Below are 11,888 nucleotides of genomic sequence, written 5' to 3'. Positions count from 1 at the left end.
CACACATTGGCTCCCATTTTTTCTCCAGTCAGATGCTTCTTCCACTGCAATGTAAACACATGCAAACAAAAAGCAGGAGGTGCTTTCTGCTGTAGCTTATGAAACACCCCATAACAGCAAATAAGCAAATCAGTCCTCCTAGCCCTAGCATCTTCTTCCCTATCCTTCCTCATGCGAGTCAGAATACCAGTGCAATGACTGGCAAAACTAACTGCATATTTAGCTGCAGGGCTGGGCCACAGCACCTTGTGTAATCAGCGGCAAGATAAGTGGTTTTTGAGACACCTGAGCTGAACTAAGCTCCCATTCTCCTTGTCAGTACTATTTTGTAAGACCAGGCTGCAACACTGATGATTTTCATCAGCTCCCTCCTCACATTAACAGTAATGGAGTTCACGAACACAGAAGGGTGGGCAAGGTTGCTTTGCATTGGCATTAGTGTATTCTCCTAGATGGAAGCAAATTTTTCACATATAAATGAGCATTTCTTTATTTAAGCAATAGCAGAACAAGGTATAAAAATAGCTCTATACAGCCAGACAGCAAAAGCATTATACACAGATAGATGGAGTTTCGGGTTGACCCTGAGTGATCCTTCAACTTTGTGCAGCTTCACATGGGTGGAATTGACTATATATGTGCAATTGCAAGACAAAGAGTAATTGGCCAAAATATCAGTCAAAATAAAATATTTCAGGTCTTTGGATTCCTTGGCTTATGGAAAGAAGAAAATGTTCCTGGAAACAGAGAGTCACTTTGATTCTCTGTTGTTCGTGACTTGGAAGTGCCTTCTGAAAATACTGGGTACAGCCCAATCTGCAGAGCTTTCATGTGTTTAATATGTGAGCCTGCATTTCTAAGTGCGAGAGGGACTCATCAGGTTGCACATTAGCATGTACAACCGCTTTCAAAAGTCCTGTGGAACAGAAAGCAGAAATATTAGTTCTTGTAAATACATTTTCCACCCTTTATTCAGAAGGAAAAATATGGAGTTTGTCATCTGTGTTCAGGTGTTGATCACTGAAATAGGCTTCTACAGCAACAAAGCACTGAAAATCTTCCCCACCCTGGATAAAACCAGTGCAGCTGTAGATCCTCTGAGGAGAAAAACGAGGGTGGGTCCTGAGGGTGGGAATGCTGCATGCAACAGAGGGAACAGCATCCAAAAATGTATTTACCAGAAAGAGGGAAAACAAAAATACAGGAAGACAGGGGGAGTGTCCAGTTGGATCAGCACCGTCAGTGGGGACCCAGCCGGTCTAACACATAACAGAGCTGTAGGTACAAGGCTCTCTGCCGCTTCGTTTATGTCTGGGAAAAAAAAAAGATTCCTGTTGCCAGGATCATCAGAGATTGTTATTCTTCATTAAAGCTGTGAGACCTTGGAAAAACCTGCCCAGCTCATTTTTTGAAAAACAAAAACAAGTAAGCCCTGCGAGTGCCTAAAGGGAGGGTAGAGTTACGTATTGTGGCTGAAAAATCCGCTCTCTGCCATGTCAGAGCAGCAGTGGGTATATTTTAAAGTGACAGGTCTAAAAATGATTGTTCTTGCTCCCACCTGCCCCTGAAGTCTCTCCCCTCCGAGGAAGAACTCGCCGTTGGTCCCCAATTAGCGAGGCCGAGGCATTTAAAATGCAGACAAGGGCCTTCTTCTCCCTCTCACACTCATTAGCTCACTCCAGCCCTCCTTAGTCGAGGGGTTTTCTAAAGAGCCCATTTAGGAGTGTTAATAATAGTAATTAGAGGTCGAGAAACCATCTTGAAACTTGACCCAAATTTTCACCCAAAACTTGAAATGAACACAGCCCCTTTTTAAGTTTCGGAGAAGCTGGAAACGCCTTCAAAGAAGAAGTTCGTGACTTGGAAATTTCCTTTTTAAAATATTGTTTCATTCCTGCTTACCAAGCCCTTGAAAAATTGTCTAAGCAGAAAGGCTGCCTTTTAGGAAACTTCTAGAAACATTTCTTTTGCCCATCTTTCGAGCCTGTTCTAAACACACGCAGCCTTACTAAGTCTACTGTAAATCGTGGGCCTCTTTTCCCTCGCACTTGCCTTTATTTTATGCCAGTAGGATGATATTAAATTACCCCCCGCACCTCCCAGGAGCCCAAGGGTTTTTTTACGCTACCTTTTTCGTGTCACAAATTCCAGGCCGCCCCGGCAGCCCAGGAGCTGCTTTGATATACGCATTTTTTGCACAGCTTAACACGTTGCACGCTACAGCCCAAAGCAGCTGAAGGGCCGCGCGCCCCAGCCGCTCCACTTCCCATCACGACGGGACGTCCAGCGCTCAGCTGAGGGGCCCCGCACAGGATGGACACGAAAAAGCGCGCCAGGAGCAAAAAGCTGGGTCCCTGGCTCCAGGGGCAGTTGCTCCTGGGGTAAATAAGACAGCAGTAAGGTCCAACGCCTCCAGTGACGGCTTGGCATCCTTGGCATCCTCCACGTTGTCCCCATGTACCTGTCTCCGGGCAAACGGAGTATTTGCAGAAAGAGATAAACACAAATCCAGCCTGGACTGGGCAATGCATAGTCTTTCAGCACTCAGAGAAAAGTTTGTGCCTGAGCATCCTGTAACTGGATTTACGTGAGAGTAATTTAGACCTTGAACTACACTCTTGACCTTCTACCAATATTATTCATCTTTTTCGGCTATAACGCAAGCACTGGGTTTCATTATGACCTTGCACTGCCTGAATACTTTGTCTTACAAATCTTACTTTATGGCTGTTCCTTAAAGCTTCTAGCGGTTTATTATAAATTTCCAATTCTGGCAGATCATTCTGGAACAAAAGGATTCTATATCTTTAAAGTCATTGGCAAGTTTTCCCTTGTAATTTGGATAAAATAAGAACAGTTTTGAACCTTCAGCTATAGTTCAAACCTGAACCAAAGTTTCTTTGAGATGCATAACATCTTGAACAACTTTGCATATGGTTCATTATCAGAAGCAGACCCGGTCCAAAACTGGAATTTATTCCTGCAGGGATATTTTAGCATTTGGTTTTGTCCTGAACTGAGGCAAAATGTCAAAATGGCAAAACAATGTACAGAATGAAAAGCAGAGAAAAGATATATTCAGAAATATCAAAACATTTCATTTTGCAAATGTCAAAAAATGTTTTGGAATTGTCTAAATGCTTCATTTAAGAATTTTCTGTCCAGATGGAACATTTCAGCACTCTTAAACCTAAATATTTTTTATCTGGCTGGTTTTACCTAGACCTCTTTATATCAAAGCTGCATTATCAAATGTGATCATTTTATTTGCTAGAAAGAAAGCTGTTGCTTCTTAATGGTGTATGGGCCATGTACTATTTTAAAAAGATTCTAGTTAGATCCAGATTATATTAAAATAATTTCTTCCAGGATCCAGTCACTAAATGTTTCTATACATAGATTCTCAGACAAGGAGTGTCTGCTGGTAAGCAAGAGAAGCAAAACTGAACCATAAAAGCTTCAAAATGTGTGAAAGCTTCAAAAATGTAGCTGTAGCTGCTTTTTCTTTACTAATGTGCATAACTTAAGATGTGCTGTGATCCCAGCATGTCAGTGATTAAAGCTGATGAAAGTTTCAAGCAAGGAAAGAAGCAGCCTAACAGTGACCCATCCAGGTTTTACACAGGTTTTACACAGCATTTCTGAGGTTATTATTTGTCACAGCGTAAAATCTATGCATATGTAAACAAATACAGTATAAATTCTCCCTGCCTTTCCCTTCCTCAGTTCCCTCCCTGCTCTAAAACATTATTTGCGATAGGGTGAGATTGCATTATATTCCATTTGTATTATGTTTCTGTCGTATTGGCCCATACTCACTCCAGCATTCTTTGAAGACAAAGCCTTTTTCTCAAGGACAACAATGTCTAACAAGAACTACCCATGAGAGGTGCTAACTCCACCTACATGGAACAACCTATTAAGATACTGATTTGAAGACCTTTTTTGCAGAATGGCCTTTTGATTAAAAGTGCCTTTTCACAGAAAACATTCATGTCTAGAAAAATTGTTTAACCAAGGCAATTGTTAATTACTGAGCAAGTTAGTTGTTCAAATATTCTTTGTATGTTCAATATGAACAGTGCCTTCTTTAGCATCAGATATTAGTGCTTTAAGTCAATAAATTCCTAATTTGCTTCCAGACTGATATTATTCCTCTAGTTTTAAGGAAAAAACATAGAGAGATTTGATTAGATTGATCTCTGTATGTGATGCTGTTGCACTCAAAATTTTCTAACTACATAATGGATGACACAAATGGTACGTGTGAGTAAGCCTGGAATCAGCTGTCTTTAGTTTGGGTTTTCCACATAGTTCCAACATTAAATGAATAATATCCTGCCTCAACATATTACTTGCGCTAAAACCAGTGTTGGATATGTGAGGCCACACATTAGCAAAAGCCATGAAAATATTCTGTCTAAACAAAAATCCCAACAAGAATTATTCATGGCAGATTATAGCAAATTCATATTTTCCCAGTGATCTTGATGAGCTGTGCTACAAAGACAGACAGGAAGCTTGGTAAACGCAATTTTTTTGCAATAGCCAGGAAAAGCTGTGTATTAAAAGGCTGCTTCTGGTCTCCTGCAATTGATTTTCCTCTCGTTTGCATTGCTGCAAATCAAGATCTGCTCTACCAGACTCAGCAGTGGTAGAAAACCAGAGCAAGGTGAACTGGGCTGCAGGTAACCCATGCTTTGCAGTGTACAGGGTTCACAACTTCATAACCCATGTGTTAGAGACATTAGACTTTGCGGGACAGACTGTGGATAAACTAAGCTTTGAATATAACGTAGCATGTAGCTGACCCCCTTTAACCGCACTCAGTAGCATCTTTACTGATCAGCAGTGTCTGACTGCTCTAATGGGGTTGGCCAACAGTGAAAGATATTTTCTGGTTTTTTTACAGTCTTCTCTCTGCCTCTCACAATGTGGTTGTCATATAATGCTTTGGATGGCCGTAAAGGTATGCACAAAAGCTTTGATAGCCTTGTGTAGTCTCACATCCCAAATCGAGTCCATAAAGTATTCAAACCCTGTGCTCTGGTTCTTTGCTCAGATACTTTTTTATTCAGTGCTGTCATAGTATCTAGCTTAGAGCAGCGGGAAGGGCAGTGGGGAACGGGGATCAAACGGTACCTGCTGGTGCCAGCCTCTGCCAGCGCCCTCCAGCGTCCTGGAGGCACAAAGCCCCGGCGCGGCTACGGTGGGGTACCTCCCCCGACTTCACGGCAGGCGACAACAGTTGGCTTTGCCCGTTGAGCCCTTTGGCACAGCGACTCTGTTTGCATGGATCCTGGTCCTTTTCTAGGGTTGTTTAAGCAGCAAATGGCTGCCGCAGTTGCCAGCGGTTTGACCCGTGATTCTTGAACCCGGGGCTGGTGCATACAGCTCCCCTGCGGACTGCCCTGAGAGGGAGGGCAGATAAAGGCTGACTGTGATACTGTATTAGAAACCCTGCTATATATCCAAGCTCTCTGGGTCTGACTAACAATGAGCAAATCAGGGTATTTATTCCAGCAGCTGAGGCGTAGACAATTTGGATGATATGGGAATGAATTAGTCGAGTAACTCTCAGCCTTACATTTTCTCTCCTTCTGAGGTGCATATTCTCCCGCTCTCCCTACCACGGCTGTCCCAGACATAATTATCTTCTCTAAAGATTCATGAGGGCCTGTGTGCAGAAGTGACAGCAGAGAGGAAATAGTAGCTGCACAGACATGAAGGCAGGGCAGTTTTGAACATTTTGAATATGTTAAGGCCAGCAGCATCCTCATTAAACTCTGATTAGCAAGTGGACTTGATCCAGGCTAATTCACGGCTGAATGGGATTTTTCTTTTTTTTTTTTTTCCACTGCCAGTTTATCAGAGGTAGGCAATTAAGAGCTCACACACCTCCGGGTCTTGTAGTTTTTTTGAAGCAGGGATCTCATACCAGCCTTGCAATAAAGCCTTATTGTCCTAAGGACAATATTCTTCACTAATCTCACTTCTGGCAATTTACTTTTTCTTGCTGAGCAGATTTAGAAACAAAAAACCTTGAAAGGGCATGGGAGGAGGAATACTCTAGGGCTATCTAATCCTGTCCCCAAAGTGGGAGTTTTCTCATTCCATTCAGCTTCTCTTTTAACGAGCACTGGATAAATAAACTCTTACTGCAACACTACTTTGATTCAAGAGGCCTATGAGGACCCAATTATGCATCCAGTGGGAGCAGGGTGGCAGTCTGGTTTTCAAAGCAAATGCAATGTAGCAACACGGGCCCCTTGTAATTATGGCTTCCCTACAAATTTATAAACCCAGAGGTGAGCTTTGCTTTGGTTGATTGTTTAAATGCAATTATTACCTTTCTTTCACTTTCAACTTGTTAATAAAGCTTTCCCAAATTCAATGCTTGGAGTTATTCTTCCCAAGCCCTAGGATCCCAAAGGTTTAACTGGAAACCAATCGTCTTGTTCACTGAATGGGACACAGTCAGGTCCGGTCAAAGATTAGCTGAGGAGCCAAAATGTTTTACAGACACACTGAGGGGGCCTCATCCTATTTTCCACCTGAGAAAGCGAGAGTGAGATGGGGACAGAAAGAAGGAAGCTGGAGAATGAGACAGAGAGAGGCTCGGAGGATAGAAAGGAAGAAACACTAATGGAACAACAGAAAACACCCCGTTTGTGTTGTCTTCCTTTTCATCTGACAGTATGACACTCACGGCACTAACGTGCATCCTGCTCTGAAGTGTCTGACGCCTTGTCTCCCAAAAGCCAGTGTTCAGTGGGCTGCAGTCCTGGCTTGCAGAAGGATTCAGTATGTACTTTGGACAAGCCAGTTCATCTCTCACTGCTTTGAGACAGGTGTCCCAGTTTCTGATTTTTATACGTACCTAACAGCAAAGTTGTCCTCTTGTTCCTGCCCATGCGGAGACCACAGGGTATCAGAGCTCAGCCCAGAGCTCCGCGGGGGTGGGTTCACTGGTGACAGCGGTTTCTTCTCCAGTGGTCTCCTCCTAACTTCCAGGGTCAGGTTTTCTGAGCCAAATGATCTTTCCACATACACAAGCACAAGCTTGTTTTGAAAAACACAAGCACAGAAATAAAAGTGAATAGATACAGCTCAGTTAAATAGAATATCAGTGAATATTTTCCATTTATTTCTATTCAAGGTTTTTTTCCCTTCTCCCACCCCCCCCCCCAAGTTCCCTAAAGCACCACATAAAAGAGTATCTTCTGCCAACATTCAGTTTTACAATTTGACAGTCCCTTTTGTCATGAAACTGGCTTCATTAGCCATGACAGAGGAAGGCAAAGGTATGTACATGCCGTGTTACCGTGCTCTATTCCCTCCCTTCACATCACATTGGATGTGATTAACTGTGAATTTCTGGTCAGGAAGCTGTCAGAAGGGGAGTGATTTACCTCCACATGTAGCTATTTTCATCCTGGTTTTGTCAAGCTTCATTGTCTTTTCATCCAGTCTGACTGCCCACTGCTACCTTTTTTCCTCTAAGCCACCCCTACTTGCTTATCACCTCCGGTTCCCAGCTCTAGCCACACCAGTCCCTCATGGGAATCGCTGGACCGTGTCCCCACCACCAACCCAGTGCTCAGAGCTTTGGTTAAACAAACTGTTTATCCAGATAAGGTCATATTGTCCATTAACAAGGGAAATGAAAATAACTTATTTAAAAAAAGCAAATTATTTTTAAGCAATACTATCCTTGAATGAAAAAATAGTGCAACAAAACATATCTGTCTTATTGAACTCCCTTTGGATGGTACAGGCAATGTAATACCAGAAAAGAGTCTGAGGGGAAATCTTCGTTCACCTTTGCCAAAGAAGGAAATATGAAAGCACAAAAGTGGATTAAATGTAAAGTCTTTGTGGGGTTCTGATGGCACTGCAGCTCATCTTTATAGGCCTTGGAGCATATCAGCATGTCCCTCAAATGAATGAGGCTGGTCTGATCACATCTAGAATTTCACCCGCATTTGATTTAAACTGTATTTTTAAAATGTGAGTAACTGCAATTTAATTCATTAACTAGCATGTCAAATCAGGGTAGATCAGGGATATATTAAGGAAAATCTGAAGTCTGAAAAGATGTACATGCTAATCAGATTGCTCATTTCTGCCTATAATATCAAAGATTAAATGAACCCAGTGAGAGAAAAGATAGGTTACAGGGTGTGGAAAGGTTGGTTATTTTCTAGGTCAGGCTGCATCAAAAGTGCATGAAGACAAGGCTTCATCTTTGCTTTTGGAAATATCAAATCACATCTAGTTATAGCAAAAGATTTTGGCCACATTAGTGGAAATATCTTGAAAACACTTGTTTTTGTAAAGACTCTACCATCCTGACTAAGTGAAATCTTTCCGAATGTGGTATTCCCTCAAGAGTGAGAAGACCTTGAAAGATAAATCTTTTAAGAGTGAGAACCCACTGATTTAAAAAAGAACAAATGAGAAAATTCACCTCTTCCAAATTTATATCCAACATTGGTTGATAATAGTGGCCTTATTCTGATTTAAACTTTCAAATTTTAACCATCATTGTTTACTCCTCAAATACAAAAGTGGCAAGAGGTGATATGCCTCACGATGCCCAAGAGTACTTCAATGCTTGGTATGATTTTCAGAGGCACTCAGTTTTAGCAACTTCAGTTAAGGGAGCAAGAGAAAATAGGCATTTTGTACCTATGAAATCCAGTCTTATGTTTTGCAGACACTTAAAGGGATACATAATTTCAATTATATTTCCATTCAATTATAATTTCACATACTTCTAAAAACAGCATGACAAATACATCTCCTCAAAATAACACAAATGTTTTAAATTATTTAAATGAGCCAATTATTTAGAGCCAATTTTTTAGAATCTAATTTCCTTTTAACTTACTTTATTTTGTTTGTTCAGAGTTTGCCTTTCAGCTGGAACCTAGCTATTTTATTAGCCAGTTTTGCTTTTGAGTTCTGCAATGATGTGATCAGGAATAATGCACACAACACAGGAAAATCTGGACCCCAATCTTTTTTTTTTTTTTTAACATCTGTTTTCATTGCAGTTGGGAGGGGAGAAGAAAGAATTCTGTTGTTCTTATCCTATTTTAAGTTTTTCCCCAAACATTAATTTGGGAAGAGATTTCCCTTTCCTCTGAAATCCCAGTGCATGAAAACTCTGCCAGATCAAGTCCACAGCATCCTTCTCCTATCTATCCGGTCTACCAGCTCCTTTTATGTTGTAGGACATGCCATGCACATCAAAAAGATGGAGTAGGGGAAAGGGAGGCAGCGAGGGAGAGCAACCAGCCAAACATCACACCCCAAAGAGTAGCTTGAGGTAAACCAGAACAAATGAAAAAAACCTGAGTTCCTTTCTGCCACCTCTCATAGGATGCCTGTTTCTTTCCTCGTGTAATCATCCATTAGCTTCACACTGCAAAAAAGGACAGCTGAAAAAACTACAATCGAAAGAAAAACATGGAGGAGAGTTTTGACAACGGTAGAAAAACAGTTTAAAACAAGCTGAGTTTATACAGAGAATTCTTTGGGCTCTGTTCATAGAAAGAGTTATGCTCCATTAGTGTGGCATTTCACAGAGTACTCTCCAATAAACCATGGCGTGAGCACTGCAGTTTCCTATTGAGTAAAGGCTTCGGATCCTGAAAGCAGGAGCAGTGCAGCTATTAAATCGAGAGGGCTTAGCCACTGGAGGACAGCGAGAACAGCAGAGTGTCGGAGAGGGGCCAGGCAAACGCGGATAGCCCTCTAAAATGGAGCACAGCACAAGCAAAAATAATCCAAACTAGAAAAATATCTGCCGTCTTGAATTCAACCACCTACACAAGCACTGTCTATTTGCACTCTACAGCATAGCTTCAATTTAAAATTAACTTCCCAGGCCAAGAGCGGAAAGGACAGGGCCTCTCTTCTAACTATTCTGGGCCAAACCAGAGCTCATGTAATATACATATGTCCATGGGCCTCAGGGCTGCTCAGTACGAACAGCTTTCTTCATAGTGTTCCCAAGTGGGAGGCAACTGCAAGCTGGATGCTTGCGTTCCTGTACGATGCAGGGAAAGCAACAGTACGAGACCAGAGAGGCTGGGAAGGACAGAAGTTCTTGTACCAGAGCATACTGTGTGTCCGTGGCATGGTGAGCCACAGCTGCAGAGCTCCTGCCTCAACCCAGGATGGCTCCACTGAACTCCGCAGGTATTTACCATGAGACCTCTAAACACAGAGTTTTAAAATGTCAGTACCAAAACTGCACCCAGCACTGCTGCATTGCAACGTGAGGTTTGCCTGATCGGCACTGCTTGTGTCATCCCCACCTGCCCTGCAGGCTGGCTGGAGACCGGCCGGCTCCATCCAAGCCCGCAGTGCTCAGACGGCCGACCGCAGTGCCAGGCTGAGCACCCAGAGCCACGCTCATCTCCTGCTCTAGCAAACACACCCCAAAGACGAGCTGCTCAGTGCGGAGGCGCTTTTCTTTGCTTCAGTCCGCCGGTGGCTCCTCCTGTGGAAAGCACTGGCTGCTGCATCAAATACTTGACTCACCTGTGAGAAATCTATTGGGCAGGGGCTCAAGAGCCCTGGACTGATAATGATATTTTATAAGAGAAAGAGAGAGAGAGAAGAATATATATATATATATATATCTCCGTAAGGTATGTGTATCCATAGGTGCATGTATGTTCATATGCATATATAAATATATATATGGATATATATAGATACATAAATAGGTGTGTACATTTATGCACACATATATGCACACACACACACACACATATATATATATATAGAGAGAGAAGGGCAAAAGTCCATATAGCCCAGATTCTGAGCTCTGACAGTGGCTACTAGAAGTTGAGAACTGGGCAAAAAAATAGTGAAGTGTAGTAACTTCTCTGCTAAAACTGAGCTCCCAGCTTCCTGTGGTTCAGGAAGTTACTAAACTGGAGGTTGTATGTTCATTTTTGTATTTTACAGCTCCCGATGCTTCCCTCCCCCCCCCCGAGGCGTTGTCTGATCCCTCACTGAATCCATGCACACTTCTGGCCTTCTATGAATTCCCCCTGTTTAATTGTGCATCGTGTGAACAAAGTATTGCCTTTTGTTTGCGCATTTTATTTCTGCCTGATAATTTCTTCAGGAAAAATTCACCCCCCGTTCAGTCGCAAGCACGCTGCGTGATTGTGGACAGCACTTGCAGCCTGTGCCCCAATTCCCCATCCGCAGAGCGTGAATAAAGGCATTTCCTCAGGCAGATCCCACTGAACAAAAATGGCAGTAAATACCACTTTGGCCAGATATATGCTGTCATTTTTTTAGCATCCAAGCTTATCTGATCAACACATTTGCTAATAAGGGTTTTGATTTCTCTGGGAGTCTGGTCAAGTAGCGATGAGTGAAAACAGTGGAAGGACTGTGGAAGGTCTCAGAGTCGGAGTTACAAAATGCGAAAGGTGGTTACGGTTTAATAGGAGGGGGGCATCTTTCACTTTGGAGAGGATAAAACCCTGTTTTGCCATGGCATGAACGATTCGTTTTCACGTTTTATCAAACGCTAAAAGGCAGGAGTCACTGGGAGGCTCCTGCCTGGATGGCAACCCAGCAGCAAGAGCACGGACGCGGTGATGAAGCCCCATCCCTAGGAAACACGAGGCGCGACATGCAGCCCCATCCCCACCGAAGGGAAGAGCCACCGCTGCAGCCGGGGCAGCCTTTCAGCCGGGTCACCGGGGGCGAGCTGAGCGGAGGCCCGGCACAAGGCCCCAGCCTCTTTCGGACCCAAATCACGGCCCGCAGAAATGCGAGCAGTACTCAGACCTGCTGCCGGCAACCTGCCGAGATGGACTTCACCAAATTTGAGAAGAATCAGCTTCCACGGC

The 11,888-nt window shown here is 43.0% G+C and overlaps 1 long non-coding RNA gene across 3 annotated transcripts; it reads right to left on the bottom strand.

The window, feature by feature from the left end:
- Nucleotides 1-463: 463 nt before the first annotated feature.
- LOC135324707 (uncharacterized) lies at nucleotides 464-11,886 on the bottom strand. Of its 3 annotated transcripts, none has more exons than XR_010386002.1 (4): nucleotides 10,451-11,886; nucleotides 9,360-9,430; nucleotides 6,881-7,062; nucleotides 464-2,461 (listed from the first exon to the last, which is right to left on the bottom strand). It is a non-coding gene; the product is annotated as an uncharacterized LOC135324707 (long non-coding RNA). The 3 variants fall into 3 exon arrangements; XR_010386003.1 differs by having other exon boundaries at nucleotides 11,827-11,878; XR_010386001.1 differs by lacking the exon at nucleotides 10,451-11,886 and having other exon boundaries at nucleotides 9,360-9,738.
- Nucleotides 11,887-11,888: the final 2 nt, after the last annotated feature.

Source organism: Dromaius novaehollandiae, chromosome Z, assembly GCF_036370855.1.
Source record: "Dromaius novaehollandiae isolate bDroNov1 chromosome Z, bDroNov1.hap1, whole genome shotgun sequence".
NCBI lineage: Eukaryota > Metazoa > Chordata > Aves > Casuariiformes > Dromaiidae > Dromaius > Dromaius novaehollandiae.
Note: the sequence above shows the minus strand (reverse complement) of the source record. Positions and strands in the feature narration are given on the sequence as shown.